The sequence below is a fragment of the Elephantulus edwardii genome, unplaced genomic scaffold (assembly GCF_000299155.1).
Source record: "Elephantulus edwardii isolate Elephantulus edwardi_28Jun2011 unplaced genomic scaffold, EleEdw1.0 scaffold00018, whole genome shotgun sequence".
Classification (NCBI taxonomy): domain Eukaryota; kingdom Metazoa; phylum Chordata; class Mammalia; order Macroscelidea; family Macroscelididae; genus Elephantulus; species Elephantulus edwardii.
In genome coordinates, this window is record NW_006399768.1 from 21,182,271 (window position 1) to 21,203,684 (window position 21,414).

General features: G+C 40.3%; 1 protein-coding gene across 1 annotated transcript in view; it reads left to right on the forward strand.

Annotated features, from left to right (window-relative positions):
* Nucleotides 1-21,414, forward strand: part of WWC2 (WW and C2 domain containing 2) — a 295,272-nt gene that overhangs the window by 315 nt on the left and 273,543 nt on the right. The gene's annotated exons all lie outside the window — the stretch shown is intronic.

The following is a 21,414-nucleotide window of genomic DNA, read 5'->3' on the forward strand; positions in this document are numbered from 1 at the left end:
TCCGGGGAGGAAGCGCGGGACGGCGTGCAGGAGCCGGGGCCGCGCTGCTCCGCCAGGCGTCCTGCAGCGGCTGGTGCGAGCCGCGCCTTCCAGCGCACCTTCGCCCACCCTCTGCGCTGCGTCCCCCAGGACCTTCAGACTTCCACGGTCCCGAGGGAAGGGTGCTGTTGGGTACCCTAGGCTGATACTCGGTGTCCACTTCACGGACTCGGAGGGGTCACCTGCACCCAGTTCCGAACTTCTCTCTCCCTGAAGTTGGGCACTTTGAGGCTGGAGAGCACCTTCGGCCTCTGGGAGGCGGCTGTGGGTTCGGGGCCTCCCGAAGGAGGCCTGATTGCGGGCAGGGAAGCCAAGACCACCTGTGGCATCTTTCTGGCTGTCCTATCTCCCCAACCTTTAGTGCCCGGGCGCCCCACTGGCCATCGGGTGCTTCCGAAGCTGGAGAAGCAGGATTCTGAGCAATGTCTGAGATTTTTTTTTTTTTTAAAGCATTTGCTTTGAAGTGCTTTAGTCTTCACTTAAAAACTTGAACTGTTGAAATGAACATTGAGACTGAACCTTGAGTGATAAAAGAGCCCTTAACGCGAATTTTACTTAGTATGATTTCTTTCTGTTTAGTACACACACACTTTTTATTTCCTCCAGGAGGTGAAGAAAACAGACAAAACATAATCATCATCCAAGAAGTTAAAAACCTGAAGTTTAGCTGAAGTTGAGCAGTTGTGGTTTCTCAGTCTCGTCTTCTTTTAACCTCACAAAGAGAATTTCTTAAAATTAATCCACTAAAGAGTTCATAGCTCTAAGTTTAAATAACACATCGCTGTAATTCCAGTATTTGGACTTGTATAATTTCTGAAACTTTCCCCACCCGTTCCTGGGGGGATGTGGCCTGAGGGGCTGTATCACCCTTTTTAGATGTTGCCATTCTTTTCTCAATTCAAAACTGACGTTGTTTGATACTTTGTATTCTCAGGGTTGTTTTTTTTTTACCCAAGCATATTGGTTCTTGGAAACTGTTACAAAGCAATTATAAGAAAGTAATAAAAGGCATTATAAATTTATGAAACAAACCTTGTTAAATTATCCATGAAGGTGTCGGTTTAGGTTTCCCTCCTGAAATGAGGAAAGGCACCTGTGCCCGTGTACCATCTTGCCAGCCTGGCCTCCTGTTGCTCCTCTGATGAAAGTTATGACAAGCATCACACCTTCACAGTCACTCCAGACATATCACCTGTTGTCATAAACTTCACGTTCCGAACCAGTGATTTGACTTATGCCACTACTCTTTGAAACTACTTAACAGATAATAAATGTCGGTGCTGATGGTGTGCGCCCAGCAGTGGCTTTTAAGGCACCTGTATAAATATTTGTAGTTGTGTTGTCAGTCTTACTGCTTTCTGATACTTGCAGTTTCAAGTTATTGAAATGGCAGTAACTTTTTGAAGTGTTCAGACATTCGTCTGCTTCAATTGATGTGTTTTATTTTGTCGTCTCTTTTGTTTTCCAGAAAGTATTACAAGAGTTTGCAACTTGGAAAAAGTGAAGTAAAGATAGATGGCTTGCTTTATTCATGTCTCTATTCCTTAAATAAGCTAAATGTGTCTTTTATTTTGCATTTTAATGGATTAGTGGTTATTAGGAACTCAGTTTTCAGGAAATTGGGTAACTACTTCATCTGTTGGGGCCAACAATTTTGACTAACAGCATGCTGCTCTTCCAATTTTTCTTTACTAGCTTGTAGATATAACAATTTGACTATTTACACATATCCCTGGATTTGAGTGTTAGAGCTTTCAAAAGATACTCTATGGGATTAGGCCCACCATAGTTTGAATTTGATTGCATTTTCTTTTAGTGCAATTTAGTGACTGTAAGTCTTGCTAAATGGTGTAATAGGTGAGAGAGAATATTTACAGTAACTATTAACTCTTGTTAGTTTTGTTACATACTTATAAAGCACTTTTATAAGTATATAAGAAAATTATACACTTTTAGAGAAATGTTACACAGGCCAGTAGGAGTGTGCTGATGCTCCAACAGGATCAGATTACAAATCCCTGAACAAAATTGATTTACTATTCTGTGGGTCTGAAGTTGTTTTGAACGATTAAAGTAATTTAATTTAAACCTTTGTAATGCTTTACCCCATCGTGTTTATTATTACTATGTGTGTTAAAAGGAATTTTGTGTTTTTTTGTTATCAGTTTGTCAGGGATTTCTGAATGTGCAGTGCTGATTTTGGGGAGATGACTGTGAGGTGTATTTAACAGAATGTAATTTCGTTCAATAAGTGGTAGTTTTGGAATGCTATTGTGTCCTGTCAGATGGGAACCAACTCATAACTGGCCCTCCAGTGAGTTTTCAGGGGCTGCAAATCACATGGGAGGACCAACTTCCTCCCAGGGAGCAACTGATGGATTCAAACTGTATGCTTTTGAATTAGCAGCGCGGCTCTTCTCAACTACAAGGCCACCAGAACTCCCCAATTTTAGAGTACCGCAATATTATTTTAAAAAAGCTTTAACTTTCGGAGGTAGATGGCATAATGCAAACTTTGTTGGTTTGTTATCAGACTTGTTGCTTTCTCACATATTAATGCAATAAGGTTGGATGAGTGTCTGAATACCTTTAAATTTGTATTTTTCACCACTAAAATGAGGATAATACTATTATGTCAAGGGTGTTTTTGGTCTCATAATTAGAATCCAGTCATACAGTAGTGTTTGTTGTATACGCAACTTGTTGCTGTTCAGTAATTCCAGCTGTTCAGTCAGCAGCCTCCTATGAGGTTTCCAAGACTAAATCTTAGCCAGGAGAGACCGCTTGTCTTTCTCTCTGAGAGCTGTGGGTGTATTTGAACTGCCAGAGACTTTCTGTCTTTTGCTTGGCAGGCAGCACAACACCCTAAGGACTATGTAACAGAGCTCCTCAGTACTAGTCGGGTTGCCATTTCCAATTTAGGAAATGGGTGGTGGTTCAGGTTACCTCTGGAAGTACCAGATATCATGATAGATATTTATTAGATGTGTATTTTGTGCCAGCTTGTGTGCAGAACTTTTAAACTGGTTTTGTTTTGTTCTAAGAAGTAGTTACTACTGTTAGATGTCTTCCAGTTACAGATGAGGAAATTGAGTCACAGAGAAGTTGCTGTTAAGAATGGAGCCAGGACTTAAAGGTTGACAGTGCTCCTCTTGAGCCATTTCCTGCACACTGCTTTGGACTGCTTCTGCACCTAGTATGCTCAGAGGTCTTTGGACGGAATTCACAGAAGGACAGGACAGAACCTCCTTCTCCAGTGTTAATTTTGTGTGTTGATTGACTAGTTTTTGTGGCCTTTCTAAGGTTCTTGGCAGTTTTTTACATCTTTGATCCCCTAAGTCAGTTACAAAGGGTCTGGTGGTGGTTGATCTAGAAGTAGGGGACTGATCAAGCTAACCCGTTTGAGCCACAGGTGGAACTTGGAACTTTAGTTGGGCACATTACAACAAGTTCCTTCTAAGTCGGAATAAGTTAAAGGAGTTTGTCCCTCTAAGTAGATTATAGTTTTATCGGTCTTGATTTTTTCCTCCAAGCTTCTTCCCAACGTAGTAATGCTGGATAACTGCCCCCAGCTCCTAATGATTCCATTGCCCTCAACGGACCTATTTCCTTGAAAGTGTTAGTTTGCCCTTCTAGCTCTTAATTTGCTCACTTTGGATACCAGTTAGATAGTGAGGTTTATTATTGCACAACATAATGAATGTAGGTCATGTCTGACACTGAATTATACATGTACAAATGTTGAAAGGGTAGTGGGGTGGTTTTTACCCTTTGTGTGTTTTTTATATTGTTGTTATGTGCCATTGAGTCGCCTGCGACTCACAGCGACTTTGTGTACAACAACCCTAAACCTGGCTCTGTCCTATGTCAATCTTACTGTCTCTGACACACCTACCCTCATTTCCTCAGCCACTGAATCAGTCCATCTCATTGAGAGTCTTCTTCTCTTGCACTGTCCCTCTACCTCTACCCTCCCATGCATGACGTCCCTCGCTAAGGACTGAGCTGCCCTTGCAACATGTCCAAAGTATGTCAGACGAAGCTTCAGAATCCTTGCCTCCAAGAAGCAGCCTGGTCTCACCCCCTCCAGGACAAACCTGTTTGTTTTCCTAGCAGTCCATGATATATATATTCAGTACTCTTCTCCAGCACCAGAGCTCAAAGACATCATTTTTCCTTCGATCATCTTTAGTCTTTGTCCACCTTTCTGACACATAGCAAAATATTGCAAAAACCATAGCCTGCATCATGCACACCGTAGTCTCCATCCAGACTGATATTGTTACTCCTCAGTACTTTGGAGAGGTCTCTGACAGCAGACTTTCCTAATGCAATTCATCTTTTAATTTCCTGGCTGCTGGTACCAAGAGTGTTGATTGTTTAGCCAAGCAAACCAAAGCTGTCAACAGTTGCAATCTCTTCACCATATAAACCTCTAACTATTCAGCATAGTTGGTGGCATAGTCTGTAAGGAGTTACACTGCCAAACCAAACATGGTGTCTCTCTAACACTTCGTATCCACTGATGTGACTTAGTAGACGTGAGAAATCTCTCCTGCAACTTACGTAAATGCTCTGAAGCGCCGGCTGACTTGACAATAAAACGATCAAGATAGTCAACATTGTAAAAAAGACGAATATATTCACTGTCTCTTAGAAGATGAGTGGGCAGGCTTCAGAGACAAGGTCAGTGCTTTTATTAACTTCTAATAAAATTGTGCTCATTTTCTGTTCTTGGATTGAATGCTAGCAGAGGTGTAATAATAATTTTCATTGAGCTTAAGGAACTCAAGTGGCATAATGGCTAAAGCACTTGACTACTAACCGTAAAGTCAGAGGTTGGAACCTACCAACTAATCTTTGGAAGAAGGATGTGGCAATATGCTTCCAAGAAGATTTAAGCTATGAGTTGTACTCCATTCCGTGGTATTGTGTTTGAGCTTAAAAGATTTACCACCATATAGAGCAACTTTTAAATCTGTTGCGAAGCCTTAATTTTTGGTTTGTGGCTAAGACCAGATAGAGAAAGAAATGTTCACTTAACCGTTGAAGAGAAGACGTCCTAGGTGCTGGGTGCGGAAGGTGAGAGTGAGGGGGGATGTCAGCTGAGTGAGTGTCATGATGACCTGGTTAATTGAGGTTTTTCTGGGTCCACTGTGCATCACATGGCTAAAATCTGAGGAACCCTGGATTGTCTTTTTAAGCTAATTTAGCTTACCTTCACTGCTAGAGTGTGAACTTGACAGGCCTGTCTTTTTAAAACCTAGCTATTTGCTGTTGAATCATTTCTGAGATTTCTGGTGATCCCATGTACGTCAGAATAGAATTGTGTTTTTCTTAGCTGCTGTTTTAGAAGTAGATTACCAGACTTTTCTTCTGAGGTACTCCCGGATGATCTCAGGTCTCTCCAAGTTCTCAGCAGTGGCAGCTGAGTGCATAATCATTTGCACCATGCAGGGACAACTGCTTATTATCCCATCTGTATTTAACATGGTAGATGTTAAGTGAGTGTTGGTTAATTCAATTAATTAGATTTGTTTGCTAGATTAATGAAAGAATATTTGTTGAACAACTTTTATATTTCCAGTGTCTTATTGTTAGGCTTTCAAATTACACCCACAGCCAATAACAACCAGACACAATTGATTTTCCAATTAGATTAAAAATAATGAGAACATTAAGCTGCTACATTTTGAGTAATGGTATAGATATATGAGTTACTGATAAGGACAAAGAAAACAAAAGCACCTCTGATAGTTTTAATCACAACTGCTATTCTCGTGTATTGCCTGAAATGGTTCCTCTCCAGCAGGTCCAAAGCATGGGTGCCAAGTGGTTATTGTGAATTAGTTGAATGATTATGGTATTTGAAGTGTGGAGAGGTTGTTAAAAAAGAATTTTTTAAAAAATCACCCCAGGAAGTACTAATTTAAACTAAATTATGCTGTCTTCCAAAAACTCCCAAAGATATAATTCTTCTTTTCAACACAGTTTGCTAAATACTTACTGGAGTGAGCAATAGTTGCTTAGTTTATTTGCATGACTAAGATTTCTTTAATGACTTTAATAGTCCATAGTTTGCACTTTAATTTTGCTAGAAGATGAAGGGCAATAATTGTTTTCAAGAAAGACTGTTATTTATAAGAGTTACTTGCTTGTTTATTTGTTTAAGCTACAGATCACTGACTTGTCAACTGGCGCAGCAGCTCTAATGGGCATTGAGCTGTGTGGCCTTCAAGCAAGCCAGTATTTAAATTTAATGGGAAGAAGGCCTGGTGCAGTAGAAAAAGTATGGCACCTACCCAGGTCCTCCTCTAATGCCTGTTTGTGGGATGTGGAGGTGGTGGCTTGTTAAACGGTACTTGTCCGTAGGAAAATGATGCTACCATTATAGTGTATAAATAGCTTTTATTTTGGTGGAGATTATTGAGATGGAAGGAAATAATGCTTATCCTGCTTTGCTGTAAACACCTTGGAATGGGACCCGAGTCTGCCTTTGTCTTAGTGTTATGCGCTTGGGAACAGTTGGTCAAACTGACCTCTTGTTAAAATTTTGAACTAGATTTGTAACCACGTCTAAGCCTCCATTATTGGAAATCTAGGTGGATTGGGATATTGACTATAGCAGTGGGCTCAAGTATGTGGATGTGAGTTGTGAAGTGTGTGTTGATGGCACAAGCTTCAGATTCATGGGTCCAAGGTGTGTGTGTTCAGGTGTGTTGAGGGAAAGGTCTAGCAGTCTGCTACAGTAAAAATAGATTATAGCAAAAATACCAGAGCAGTTCTGCTTGGTAGCTTGTGGGGTAACTGGGAGTCAGAATCGACTTCATAGCAATGGGTTTGGTTTTGGTTTTTGTTATGGCATATCTCTGTATAACTTTCTTAGGAGTTACCAAATTTACTTTTCATAATGGCTGCTGCATTTTAAATTTGCAACAATAGTTTATGAAGATTGTAATTTACTACATCCTTGCTGACTCGTTTTATTCATTTGTGTTTTTTTACTGTAGCTGTTCTAATAGGTGTGAATGTCCCTGGGTGATGCATATTGTTTGTACTTCACTACTAACTTTGGCTGTGAACAGAGCAAGGGAACACTGTTGTTGTTGTTGTTGTTATGTGCCATTGAGTCACCTGGGACTAATAGTGACCATTTAGGTACAACAGCTCTGAACCCTATGCTACTCTGAGCCAGTTTTCACTGTCTCTGACACACCTACCTCCATTACCCCAGTTATTTTGTCAGTCTGTCTCATCTGGGGTCTTCCTCTCCTGTACTGTTCCTCCACCCTTCCAAGCATGATGCCCTTCTCCAAAAATTGGTACCTCCTGGCCTTGTGCCCCAATCATGTGAGATGAAGCTTAAAAATCCTTGCCTCCAGGGAGAAGATTGGTTTTCCGCTCTCCAAGACAGATGTTTGTTCTCTTGGAGGTCCATGATATGTTCAGTACTCTATTCCAGCCTCATAACTCAAAGGCCTCAGTTTTTGCACCTTAGTCTCTAGGTAGACATCTTTGCTCTTTAGTACTTTGGAGAGGTTCTTGACAGCAGATTTCCCCAGTGCAATTTGTCCTTTGATTTCCTGACTGCTGATGCCAAGAGTGTTGTTCTGGAGCTGAGCATGGTTTAAAATTAAGAAAGGTGTGCATCAGAGTTGTATCCTTTCTCTATACCTCTTCAGTTCGTATGCTCAGCAAATCTTTTGAGAAGCTGGACTCAAGAATGTGGCATCAGGATCAGAGGAAGACTCATCAATAACCTTTATTGTACAGATGACACATACTTGGTTGCTAAAAGTGAGGAGGACTTGAAATGCTTGCTGCAGAGGATCAAAGACTACAACATTTAGTATGGATTGCATATCAGCTTCAAGAAAACAGACATTCTCACCACTGGACCAATAGACAACATAGATGGAGAAAAGATTGAGACTGTAAACAAGTTCAACTTATTTGGGTCCATAGCCAGCATTCTTGGTACCAGCATTTAGGAGATCAGGAGACTTACTGCACTAACAAAGTGATGTCAGTTTGAAGACTGACTGATTCAGACCATGATATTTTCAGTCACTTGCTATGTATCTGTGAGCTTGACTGTTACTAAGGATGACAGGAGAAAAAGGATGCCTTTGAGCTATGGTATTGGAAAATAATATTAAATATCCCATGGACTGCCAAAAGAATAAACATCTATTGGAGAGGGTGCGGCTAGTATGGTCCTTGGAGGCAAAGCTTTGTCTCACGCACATTGGGCATTTGCTAGAGAGACTGTTCCCTGAATAGTGCTTGGAAAGATGGAAGATTGAAAAAAGAGGAAGAACCTCAAGTGGATGGATTGACACAGTAGCTCAAATGTGTCAAAGATGTTGAGGATGGCACAGGGTAGGACAGGCTTCAGATCTATTGTTCATAGGGTAAGTATGAGTTGTACTCAACTAGAAGATGCCTAGTAACAGCAGCAACGGCTAACTTAAATGTTAGTGGTACGATCCTGCCCAGAAGCCCTGAAAGAAAAGCCCGAGGATCTTCTTCTAAAAGAATTACAGGGAAGAAAGCCTTGTAGAGAAGTTCTGCTCTGTAATACATGGTAACACTATGAGTTGGAATTGACTTTGGCATTGTGTTTTCTTTTTCTTTGAATGGCTGTGAGGGATCCCTAGATTGTGCAAATAGGTGTATTCCCCCACTAACCTAAGGATTGGAACTGTGTACCTACCATAATGTATAACTTGTCTGGCTGCTAACTAGTTAGTGATTGGAATCTACCAGCCGCTCTGTAAGAGAAATTAAGCTGCTTCCTCCTGTAAAGATTTGCTGTGTCCGAACCCAGGGTTCAAGTGTGCATTGAACTTGACAGCCGTGGTTTAATAGTGCCACAAAAGAAAAGTCTGGTGATTTGCTTTACAGTTTAGAACCCAGAAAGCCCTATGAATGGTTTTACACTGTAATACAGTAGGAATTGACACTGTTTATATATTTGGCGTTAGTGGTGTATGAAATTACCCCATTGTGGTTTTGATTTACTTTTCGCTTTTCAGCATGTTGGTAGCTTTCATTTGACCCAGACATTCCGCCTTAGAAGGAGCTCTGTCGCTGCTCCAGGGAGAAAGATGAGGTGGTCTCCTCCTTATAAAGATTTACAGCCCCAAGAGCCTGATGAAAGATTGACATTGAATTGATAGCAGTGGGTTTTCTTTCTTTATTCTTTTCTTTTATCCATTGCTACTGTCCCCAGGCTACTGTCCCCAGCTGTTTTGTGTACTCTGACTGAGAGTTCTTTTTTGCATTCCCTGTACCTGACTGATTTGAATTATTTTAACACTGAAGTTGTAGATATAAATGAAATAATATGTGTGGACAGGCATATACACACACACAAATTCATGCCAGCTGGTTATCCTGGATTCTGTGAGATGTCAAGATTTGGTCTCACCTTAGGTTATGTACAGTAATAAATGGATTGATTTAGAAATGGATTTATAAATGGCATTATTAACTAAAGGATTGATTTATTGATAAATTGAGTAATTTATTTATTAAAAAATCACCTTAGGTTATTTACAGAGTGAAGAAAAATGTGAGTATTGTTCATTCCATTACATTTTCTATCTCTTTAATTTAACCTTATGATGAATTCCCTTCTAACTATTCTCAATAGTCAGGGGGAGAACATTAATAAGAAGAAAAATATACTCACAGAGTATATTTAGAATATATATATTGGCAGAACACATAATTTGTTGTGTCTTATTGGGTCTTCATTTTATTGTTGTTGTGTACCATCAAGTTGGAACAATCATAGCTGACCCTCCAGTGGGTTTTCAGGGGCTTGAGTCACATGGGAGGAGATTCCCCATCCTTGTCCTGTGGAGCAGCTGGCAGAGTTGAACTGGGTGCCTTCGAGATGTCAGTGCAGATTCTTCACATATTTTATGAGTTGTAGACGTAATGATTCCTGATTATCTAGTATATTCTAACAAAAGTACCTTAAGTAGGTGGATGGCTTTAACAAATTTACTTTCTCACATTTCAGGAAGCTACAAGTTCGAATTCAAGGTGCTAGCTCCATGGAATGCTTTTCCTCTTCATGGATTCTGGCAGAAGGTCATTGTCTCTTCTGTGTTTTTGCTTCTGGGTGGTCATCATGTGATGGCCTCTGTCTCTGCCATCTCTGCCTTTTTTTCTTTTTTAATCTTTTTTATATTTATTTTTTTTTAAATTTTAAATGTTATTTTGTGTGCGTGTACAGGCAAATTGGATCTGACTGGTACAGGAAGAGATTGTCCCTCCTTCTCCAGCAGAGCATATGTTGGTTTCGAACCACGGACCTCTGGGATTGCAGTGCAGCTTCTTGCCACTAGGCCACCAGAGCTCCCTTCTTTTTTATATTTCAAAAGAACTTAAGGCACATTCTGTGCTAATCTTATCTTATTAATATAGCAAAGTCAACTAATTCCCAGTTGGATTATAACTGCAAATATTGGGATTTACAGCATATGTTTTTAGGGTCACAATTCAGTCTAATGGTGTACCTTTTGTTGTTGTTGTTGTTGTGTACTGTTAAGTCAGAACTTACCCAAGCTGACCCTCTGGCAGATTGTCAGAGGCAGATAATTGAATAGGGAAAGGTTGCCCATTATTCTCCCACTGAACAACTAATGGATTTGAGCCACATGCCTTTAGGATTGCAGTGCAGCTTCTTAACCACCAGGCCAACAGAGGCTCCCTGCTCTACCATTTAGGCTCTCAGAATTCATGGCATTTGCATATACATAACATCTATCACTTCATCCTAAAAGTCTTAATTCTACTGCAAATCTAAATTCTTTCAGAATTATCCAAATCAAATATGGGTAAAATATATATTAAGGATACTCCGTTTAGGGGCACATTCTTCTTTGTTTGTAACCTGTCAAATCTAGAATACAAATTATTGCTTCCCAAGTACAGTGGTAGAACAGGCTGTTTCCATTACAGATGGGAGTAATAGGAGGGAAACGAAGGGATAAATGTACACTGAACAAATTCAGACCCTAGCAGAACAGTTTCAATTAGCTCTCAAGACTTGAAAATACCCTCTCCTTTGGGATTTGGAAGCATTTAGTGGCAGAGCCTATAGGGCATCGTGCTGTTTAACCAAAGGCGACACCTCTCTGGTCGTTTGAATCCACCAGCGACTCCTCAGGAGAAGGGTGGGCAGTCTCCTCCATGTGATTTATAGCCTCCCATAAATCCTGCTGGAAGGTCAGCAATGAGTTGGTTCCCACTTGACAGCAATGAGTCTGAGTTTTTTCAGACTGTCTCTCTGTATAAATGACCTTGCCCTCCAGATTCTGTTTGTTGGCTGTGCTATCTGGATTTTGAGTGGAAACAACTTGACCTAGAGCTTCACCTGCAACCTCCAGACCCTCTGAAATGGCAGTTCTGCTCCCATGGCTTTGGGTGGGCCCATTCTATACCATATGACTGGCAACCCCACCATTTTGACTCCCTTAAGCGTAACAGCTGTGCCTTTTCAGCTCTGAGTATTGACTCTGTGCCCTTGGCACACCTTAAAGGGAGCCCCACATTTCACCAAGTTGGTAAAGATCCAGCTCTTTAAAACCTAGAAATTTGTGGCTTCATCCTTTCAGATTTAGACAACCATGTCCCCATTTTTTGACACTGAGAAGTCCTGCTTGCTGTGGTCTTTACAGCAGTTCTGCTAATCTGGTCCTTTTTCATTGGTTGGAGGATAACAGGTCTTGTTCTTTTGACCTGTTTCTTGCCTGTAGATTTCAAGAGGCAGACCTTTTTCTTTCCTGATATTTTTTTCCCCTCTGTCCTAGGGCTTTACCCAACAGTTAAAGCTGGTAGATTTTCTGCTGTGGTGATTTGTTGAATCTTGCCCATTTTTTAGGCTTAATCTCTTTTATAAAAGATTGTGGTTATGTACTTGGTGAACCTTCTAAGACATGCATTTTTAATTTGCACAACAGAATTTTCCAAATTTTTTAAAAGTTCTGTTTTCATTTTGTGCAGTTCATTTTTTACATTCATCTCTTTTTTCTCTTGTATTTTACTCTAAGTGGAAAAGAATAAGCACATGACCCCTTTAAAGATCTTGCTTGGAATTCTCACCAGACATCAGTTCATCACTTACAAGTTCTATTTCCATCAAACATTTGAATATAATTCAGTGAAATTCTTTCCTGTTGCATAAAAAGCATTGCCCTTCCTCCGTTGTTCAATCACATGTTCATCATTGTCATTTGAAACCTCATCAGCAGCACATTCAACACCCACAATCCTGTTGACATTCTGTTGCTGGTACTCTGTTGCTGGTACTTAGTGTGTTTTTTTAGGATGATAATCTTTCTCCCTTGCTCCTCTTCAATTCTCTTGAGTCTTCACTATAATTGCCTTTGCTGTAAATCACATGGAAGGAGATTGATCTTCCTGAGGGGCTGCTGGTGGATTGGAACCACCAGAGAGGCTTGACTGTTGGGTTAGCAGAACAACTTCCTGTGGACTGTGCTCTTCCATAGCTCTTCAGACTTCTTCAGCCTCTGTCCATTTCTGTATCCCCAAATCATTTCCTTAATTTACTATTGCTGTTGGTTGCTGTTGAGTTGAGCACGACTCATAGTAACCCTATGCACAAAAGACCTGAAGCCTTTCTATAACTATCGTCATTTATCAAAGTTCATAGAGATTCCAGAGGCATGTTGTTTAGAAACTGGATGCCACTTCTGCTTCCAAACCTGTCTTCAACTGGGAGCTCCACCAAACACTGTCCACCATGGGTAACCATCATGGCATTTGATACCCCAGTGGCACAAAGTTCAGCATCATAGCAACTCCTTGTTATCTCAGTATATCATATGGACAGAAGAGTGCTGTACCACTTACTAGAATGTTCCTCCAAAATATAATATTAATTTTAAACACAAAATCCCTCCCCTAGGTCTTGACTCTAAACAAGAGGCTTAAATAAAAAACAACCAATATTGTATGTTGTTGTTATGTGCTGTTGAGTCACCTGCGATGTATAGCGACCTGTGTACAGCAGCTCTGAACCCTTCTTTGTCCTGAGCCAGTCTCACTTATTCTTATTCCAACACACCAACCCCCATTGCCCCAGTCACTGTGTCAATCCATCTCATCCGGGTCTTCCTCTCCTATGCTGTCACTCATCTTTCCTTAGCATATTTTAATATTATATTTTAGTTATCTGATGCTACAATAATGGAAATATGAAAAGTGGATGGTTTTCCTCCTAAGCCATGAGAAAAGACATTTATTTCTCTAAGCCACTCATATTGTGGTAGATAGCAGTGAATGTTTGTTTATATACATAGTCAGCTTATTCCACACTTGACCTTTTGCAACTATTCCTATCAGCCAGTTATATATGTAAAGGATTAAGTTGATTTATACTAATTATTTTTTTTTATAAAAGAAATCTATTTTGCTTCACCAAATATTCTAGGTGAATATTAACTCAGAACTCAAACTCATTGCCATTGAGTTGTAATGGACTTATAGCTGACCCTTCAGCAGGTTTTCTGAGGCTGTAAATCGTATGGGAGGAGATGTCCGTCTTATCCCCATGGAGTGGCTGGTGACTTGGAATCGCCAGAGAGAAGCTGCCTTCGGGTAAGCAGCACAACTCCCTTTAGGACTTTACTTGATGTGATGAAAGTGGAAGTCTGGTCTTCTCTGAAACATCATAACCTCAGTGTACTCATGAGAAAAAACCCCCAGCCAAATTCTGTCTAGTAGGGGGAAATGATATAGAATACATGACTGTTTTTGTTTTCTGCCATCAAGTTGCCTGGACTCATAGTGACCCTGTGTACATTAGCTCTGAAACCTATCCTATCCTGAGCTAATCTCATCGTCTCTGACAGATCTAATATCATTGCTGAGTCAATCCATCTCATCCTGAGTCTTCCTCTCCTGCATTGTCTCTCCACCTTTCTGAGCATGATATTCTTCTCCAAGGACTGGTCTCTCCTGACTGTGTGCTCAAATTCAAAATCCTTGCCTCCAGGGAGCAGTCTGGTTTCATCCTCTCAAGGGCAGACCTGTTTGTTCTCCTGGCAGTCCACTCCAGCACCACAATTCAAAGGGATATATATTTCTTCTAGCATTCTTAGTCATTGCACTCCTGAAAGTTGTCAAAACCAAGAAAAATCTGCAACTGACAGCCGAGAAGAGCCTAATGAGATAGATACACTGGTGAACTGTACTGTGCTCTTATTGGGTAGAAGTTTACTAGAAACTACAGAGGTGAATGAAACAGTAAAATTTTATCTTTTATATCGTTCAAATACAGTACTTAGTAGTCAGTCATTTTTATTTTCCTTCCTTACTGGATGTATAGATAGATACATTACTAGGGGAATGTTTTTATTTTTCAAGTTATCCCTTGATTGTCTAATTCTTGTATTAATGGTTTTACCTAATAGAGCTCTCAACAGAGAATATTGCTTTACACGTGTTAAGTGCTGTTGAGTGGGCTGCAGCCTTAGTGATCACATGGACAGAAAATGAAACCCTGTCTAGTCTTGAGCCACCTTCTGTCTTTCAGGCCATTGTTGCAGTCACTCTTTCAGGCTCTCTAGTTGAGAGCCTTCTTCTCTTAACGATGATTGTTTGTTTTTAAGAGTCCTCTACTTTTCCAGGTACAGTGGCCTTTTTCAGGAACTAGTGTCCCTTGCTAACGTGCCCGGAGTCAGTTGAAGTCTCTTAAGGAGCATCCATGCTTTTAAAGAGCACTGACCTGCACTTCCTCCTGGACAGAGTTGTTTGGCTTTTTGTTTGTTTGTCGTCTCCCCTCCAGTCTACAGTATGTTGATATTGTTCTCCATCACCACTATTCAAGGGCATCAGTTTTTTGGTCTTCCTTATTTATTGTCCAGCTTTCACATGCATGTGAAACAGTTGAAATACCATGACTTGCACAAGGCCTTTAGTCTTCAAAGGAGCCCAGGTGGTGTAGCTTGTAATATGTGGGTCTACTAACTAAAGGGTCATGGTTTGAATATACTAGCTCAAGGAGAAAGGTGGATAGTCTCTTCCTGTGAAGTTTTACAGCCTCATAAACCTTATGGAGGGTTGCTAGGGGTCATATTCAACTTGATGCTATTGGGCTTGTTTGCTGTACACATAGCCATAGCTTATTTTTTTTTTTTAGAATATAGTTTAATTGGTCCTCTGTCTCTTGTTAAATTGCTATCATTATTCTCTAGGATCTGGAAGGGTTTCAGCTCAGTGAGCTTTTGGTTAGCAGCACAACACTATAGGCTGCACCATCAGAGCTCTTTCAGTTCCTCATGCATTCAAGAACTGTGCGAGGTTGCCATATCTCATTTCCTTCAAAAGGCACCCAATAGCCAGATAAGGAACCTTTTCCCTGGAGCCCCACAGATGCCTTATGGGGAACAGGACAGGGTAACACTTAAGCTGCACAGCAGATCTGCTTCCAGTGGGCTTATTAGGAGAATCAAGCATGAGTAAGAAGGCATGCCTTTCAATGAGAAAACACTTCTGTGTATTTAGAAACTTTAGAACAAAAGGAGTAAGAAAAGGGCCAACAAGGCAGATCCCAAGTATTAAACAAATAGCATTAATCACATGCAAAAGTAAGAAGTCCTGGAGTAAGTTGTAGAATAAATATCACTAGTTCCCAGTTCCCAATTCCAAGATCCCATGAATTTGTCAATTTTAAATCATGTGGCAGCCATCTCCTGGTTTTCTGGATTTCCTTGTTCCTTCATTCTTATAATTCCTGCATTTTTTATAATCACTTTCTGCAACCCTTCTTCGCATGACTTGACTTTTTCATAATGGCATGCAGTTTCCACTCTTTGTTTTTCATCAGCTGCCCAAAGTAGAGATTGTTCCTTTATAAAATAGTGTTAACTGAGCAGTTACCAAATAAGTTCTTAAAATTTTTTCATTTCTTTATCATTTTATCAAAGGTGTTCCAAAACTGAGTAGCTAGTTGCTATATTTTGAGTAATGATCTACCCATACCATGTTTTTCCTTAACTTTGAATTGTTAACACAAGATTGGTGGCGAAATGGTAAAGAGTCAGAGGATTTAATTTTTCCTTTTATGTCAAAAAGTACATATATTAATCCAACAATTTATATGCATCCAAGTCAATGACATTGATTATAGTCAAATTTTGCAAACATTCTCAACTTTCTTTTCTGAATTGTTTCTCCACCATAAAGAAAAACTTCTCACTTCTTAAATTTTCTATCTAATCTTTTATGTGCTCTTATCAGGTTAATCTCTTAAACATAATTCTTTAAAAGAGGACAGACATTATTTACTAGTATGAAATAAAGCTGTTGTTTGCTTTAAAGATGACTTCAGAGAACCAGGGCACCAGTTTCAGGGTTTATTCAACTCCCATCACCCAGAAAGTCTAGATTCTTTGAGAATTTAAAATTCTCTTCCAAATCCTCCCCAACCCCCAGCCCCAATCAAGAATCTTCTATAGACTCTTTGATCAGAATGTTCAGTAATGGTAGCCAGGTACCATCCAGTTCTTCTGGTTACGTTGCAAAGGAGGCCATTGTTCTTGGAGACACTTAGCTACATATTCCTTTTCCTCCTGTTCTTGATTCTCTTCCTCTCTGTATTTCTCCAAGCAGATAGCCACCAATTGTGGTGCCTTGGATGTTGTTATATACCATCAAGTCAGAGCTGCCCCGATAGCTGGCCCTACAGTGGCTTTCAGAGGCAGTAGACCACACTGGAGGAGATTGTCTTTGTCCTGTAGAGCTGGTGGATTCAAATCCAGTGCCTTCAGGTTGACAGTGCAGCTCCTGTGGGCAATAGAATTCCCTGATACCTTGGCTAGCTGTTTGGAAGCTTTTAAGTTTCCAAACACTTGAAAACTCTGGTGGCTACAGAACTGTGCTGCCAACCCAGAGGCACACATTAAAATCCACAAGCTGTTCTTTGGGAGAAAGATGGGCTATGAGTCAATTCCAGCTCAACAGTTCATAACAGCGATGACAACAATTCATTATTAAATAAGAGTGGTAAGAGCATGTATCTAGTAGGAACTGTTGTTGTACCATCCAATTGAAACGGATTCATAGATACCCCTTCAATAGCTTTGCAGAGACTGTAAATCACATTGGAGGGGATTAACCATCTTTCCCTTGTGGAATACTTGGTGGGTTTGAACTGTGAGCTTTTGTGTTGGCAGTGCATCTTCTTACTCACTAGGCTACCAGAACTCCCTAGGAGGAAACTAGGGTGTTCAAAAAACGACTAAGAAGGATATTAGGTCAGTTAATGGAGACATACCATTAGTAATGACTCTATAAATTTCCATCCAGGAAACCAAACCTAAGGTGGTCTTTGGGTCCACATAAGTAATCTCAGAAGTTATTCTTCCTTATTTTGGTTGACTTAAAAATAGACAACAGTGTCAACAGCTTTTGTCACTTAAGCATTTTGAGGGTGTATAGCTTATTGACATGAAATGACTGTGCAGAAATTACCCTAAATTAATGCAAGTTTTCTTGATCACTGTAAACCCAAACTCAGCAGTCCGTGAACAGTAACCCTGTTTCACTTTCCTTCCTGCCTCTGGAAGCCACTGCGAAACTGTGTTCTTTGTACATTTATGGTGGTGGGAAGTCTGGGCTCTTTAAGGAGCTTGAGGGATGGTAGATAAAATGATTTTCCAACCATACCCAACTTACTGTTTACTTGTTGATTCTGTTTCTGGCCTCTGCTTCCCCATTCAGAATGTCTCAAGGTTGAACACCATTTTTTTTATTTCCAGGAAAGCAGTGGAATGATGATTTGTTTATGCTGCCATGCTCTTAGAAGTCCATAAAGTGATTTGGACCTGCCCTTAGAATCATGCCAAGAAATTTTGAGGAAGCATTGACAATCTGCTGGTGGAAATCAGTGGGGCACTCATAATTGTAGGTGCTTCATTGCAGTGTCTGCCAGCTCACCTTTAGTGTAAACGCTTTAAGTACGGCTTTTGGCAACCCTCCTCAATGAGAGTCCTTAGTTCTTATTACTTAGTTGTGGCTGGTTTGGTGGTCAGTCCGCTTTGCTTGGCCACCTTTATTTGATGATCTTCTGTCCCCTGATGTGCTTGCTCCAAAGGTGATAAGAGAATATCACACAGTAGTTAATGTTCCTTCCCATTTGTGAAAACGCACTGTGAATTGTTGGAAGAAGAAAAGAAACTTTTGAATTATTATCAGTTGGTGAGAAGGGCATGCGGATGCTTATTTAACTTCTAACTAGTATTAGTTGAGATTGAAACAGGAAGGATTGATTCTCTTCTCATTAAAACAAGAAAAATATAAACAATTTGCCACTTGGGTTTTGTATTAAAAGTTGACATTTATCAGATCTTGATTGATGACATTTTGCAAGTACTTGACTTCTCTGTGTCCTGGTCATGTGGAAATGGTCTTTTATACAAGTTCTCAGTTCTTTAATCATTGGGTCTCTTTATGCTTTCCTAGCTGTGTGGTTCTACAGCTACTCATCAAGTCTTCAGTATTTTTTTATTTCAGAAATGGCCAGCCAGTGCTACTTCCTTGTCTATTTTAGTTTGGAAACTTTGTAAAAGCCTGCCCACTTTGGGTGGCCCTGCTAATATTTGAAATATCAATGACATTTTGTTGTTAGGTGTTGTCAGGTTGAATACAGCCCATAGAAATCCAGTGAACAATAGACCTGAACCTTGTCCTATCCTGTATCATCCTCATACTTCCTGACATATTAGAGCCCATCACAGCAGTCACTGTGTCAATCTACATGGTTGAAATTCTTCCTCTCCTTTGCTGACCCTTTGCCTTTCCAAGCATGAAATCCCTCTCTAAGAAATAGCCTCTCTTAGCAATATGGCCAAAGTAGATGAGACAAAGCTTTATCATCTTTGCCTCCAAGGAGTACTCTGGCTGCACTTTCTCAAAGACATATTTGTTGTTTTTTTGTTTGAGGGTTTTTTTGTGTTTGTGTGTGTGTGTGAGAGAGAGAGATTTTTTTTTTTGGCAGTCCATCAGATGTTGATTATCTTAATGACCACAGCTTACAGCATTACATTTTCTTCTGTCATCCTTATTCGTTGTCCAGCTCTCAAATACATAGCAAGTGATAAGAAAGACCATGGCCTGAATCAGATACACCTTAGTCCTCAAACTGACATCATTGCTCCAATAATTTGGAGAGGTTCCTGACTGCAGACTTTCCGATACATCTCCTGATTTCTTGACTGCTGGTACCAAGAACTGTGGAGCCAAGTCTTTTCTCCCTATTTGTCCACTGGTAAGAATTTTTGTTTCCTTGAAGTAAGGTGCAATCCGTATTGAAGGTTATATAGTCTTTGATCTTCTGCAACAAGTGCTTCAAGCCCTCCTCACTTTCAGCAAGCTAAGTTGTGTCATCTGCATAATGCAGGTTTATTGATGAGTCTTCCTTCGATCTTGATGCTACATTCTTCTTCATGGAGTCCCCCTTCCTGAATAATTTGCTCCGAACCCTGCCCTATTCTGAGCAAGTCTCACTGACTCCGACACACCAAAGACATAGAAAATTCAAGAAAATCAGAAGATACATTGGACAGGCCTGCTGCAAGGGTCACTTTAAAGTGCTAAAGAGCAGATATGTGACTTTGATAGCTATCCAAGAATTCAGTCAAGTACCTGGCCCAAAATATGGTATTTATTTTCTATGGCCGCATATGATTATGAAAGTTGGGCAGTGTATAAGGAAGACTGAAAAATAGTTGATGCCCTTGAATTCTGGTGTTGGTGAGGAATATTGAATATAGCCTTCATGGTGTATAGCAGTTTGAGTGTTGACTGCTGGGGAAAAGATAGGGTGTCCGAACTCACTAGGTGCTCCTTAGGAGAAAAATGAGACAGTCTCCTTCTGTTAAGATTTGCAGCTCTGGAGGGTTGCCATGAATTGGAATTGACTTGATGACAAAGGTTTGTTTCTTGGTTTCACAGACTTCCAAAAGAGCAAACAAGTGTCATTTTCCCCTTACCTTTTCACAAAGCCCCTTAGAAGTGACAGTGGTGAATCTGACATAGTTTGGGTATGTTACCAGGAGCTTCCAGTCCTTGGAGAAGGATATCATGCTTGGCAAAGTAAAGGATCAGGGAGGAAGATGAAGATTCTCAATGAGGTGTACTGACCCGATAGCAGTGGTCTGAAGCATGGTAGAAATTGTGAGGACGGCTCCTGGTTGGTTGGGCAGTGTTTTCTTTTGCTGTATTTAGGATTTTTATGAATGGGAGGCAACTTGATGACATCCAGCAGAAATTCTGTGATATGTAAATATTAAGGCACTCATGGAGGTGGAATGGAGACTATGATAGGAAGTAGTAGACTAGAGAACAGGTTACATGGAACATAGACTTAATACCCTCAAACAGGTTCCTCACTAACTAAGAAATTCTGTGTGCTACCTTTGCAAGACATAGATAAAAGAGAGAACTCCCATTTAAAAGATTATTGCCCTCTTTTTCCAGAGGCACTTTGTCATAACGAAGGGACAAATAGACATAGGAAACAGAAATAAGGGGAAAGAGGAGGCTTTCCTGAAAGAGAATCCCATTCTTCCACTGCCATCAAGTAGATTCTGGTTCATAAGGACCCTCCATTAGGCTTCTGATACTGTAAATCTTTTCAGGAAGAGTTGGCCTATCTTTCTCCTTCAGAGCAGCAAGAGGGTTCAAATGACCAATCTTTTGTTCAACATATAATGCACTTCACCATCAGAGCTACTTTGAAAGAGAATAGTTCTTTAATTCTCACATATCTTCTTCAAATTTTCTTTCTGGCAAGGAAATACTTTTTAATCTCTCCCCTTATGATACTATTCATTCCTTAAATTCCAGCAATTCATTTGCTTGTGATGAGGCCTCTGTAAAGACTCTGGCAAATACATGAATTTATTCCAATCAAAATAAGCATCCTTGGCAAAGTTAGCAGTACATGGTAAGTCTGGATTCTCATCTAGGCAGTTCAGAAATGAAAGAGGAATGGATGTTAGTCACTTAAGAATGATTTCTAGGGTACTTATCTGGCTTCCCATATTTCTCAACTATCTTGTTGTACTAATGGGATCTAGAATTATCAGGATTTATACAGTGATAAACTCATCGCTCATAGTGACCCTATGTACAACAGTCCTAAACTCTGCTCTGTCCTGTGCCAGTCACACTGTCTCTGACACTCCCATCCCGATTATCCCAGTCACTGAATCAATCCACCTCATAGAGGGCCTTCCCCTCCTGCGCTGGCCCTCCACCCTCCCAAGCATGATGTCCTTCTCCAAGGACCAGTCTTGACTCAACGGCACATAACAACAACAGCAACAACAA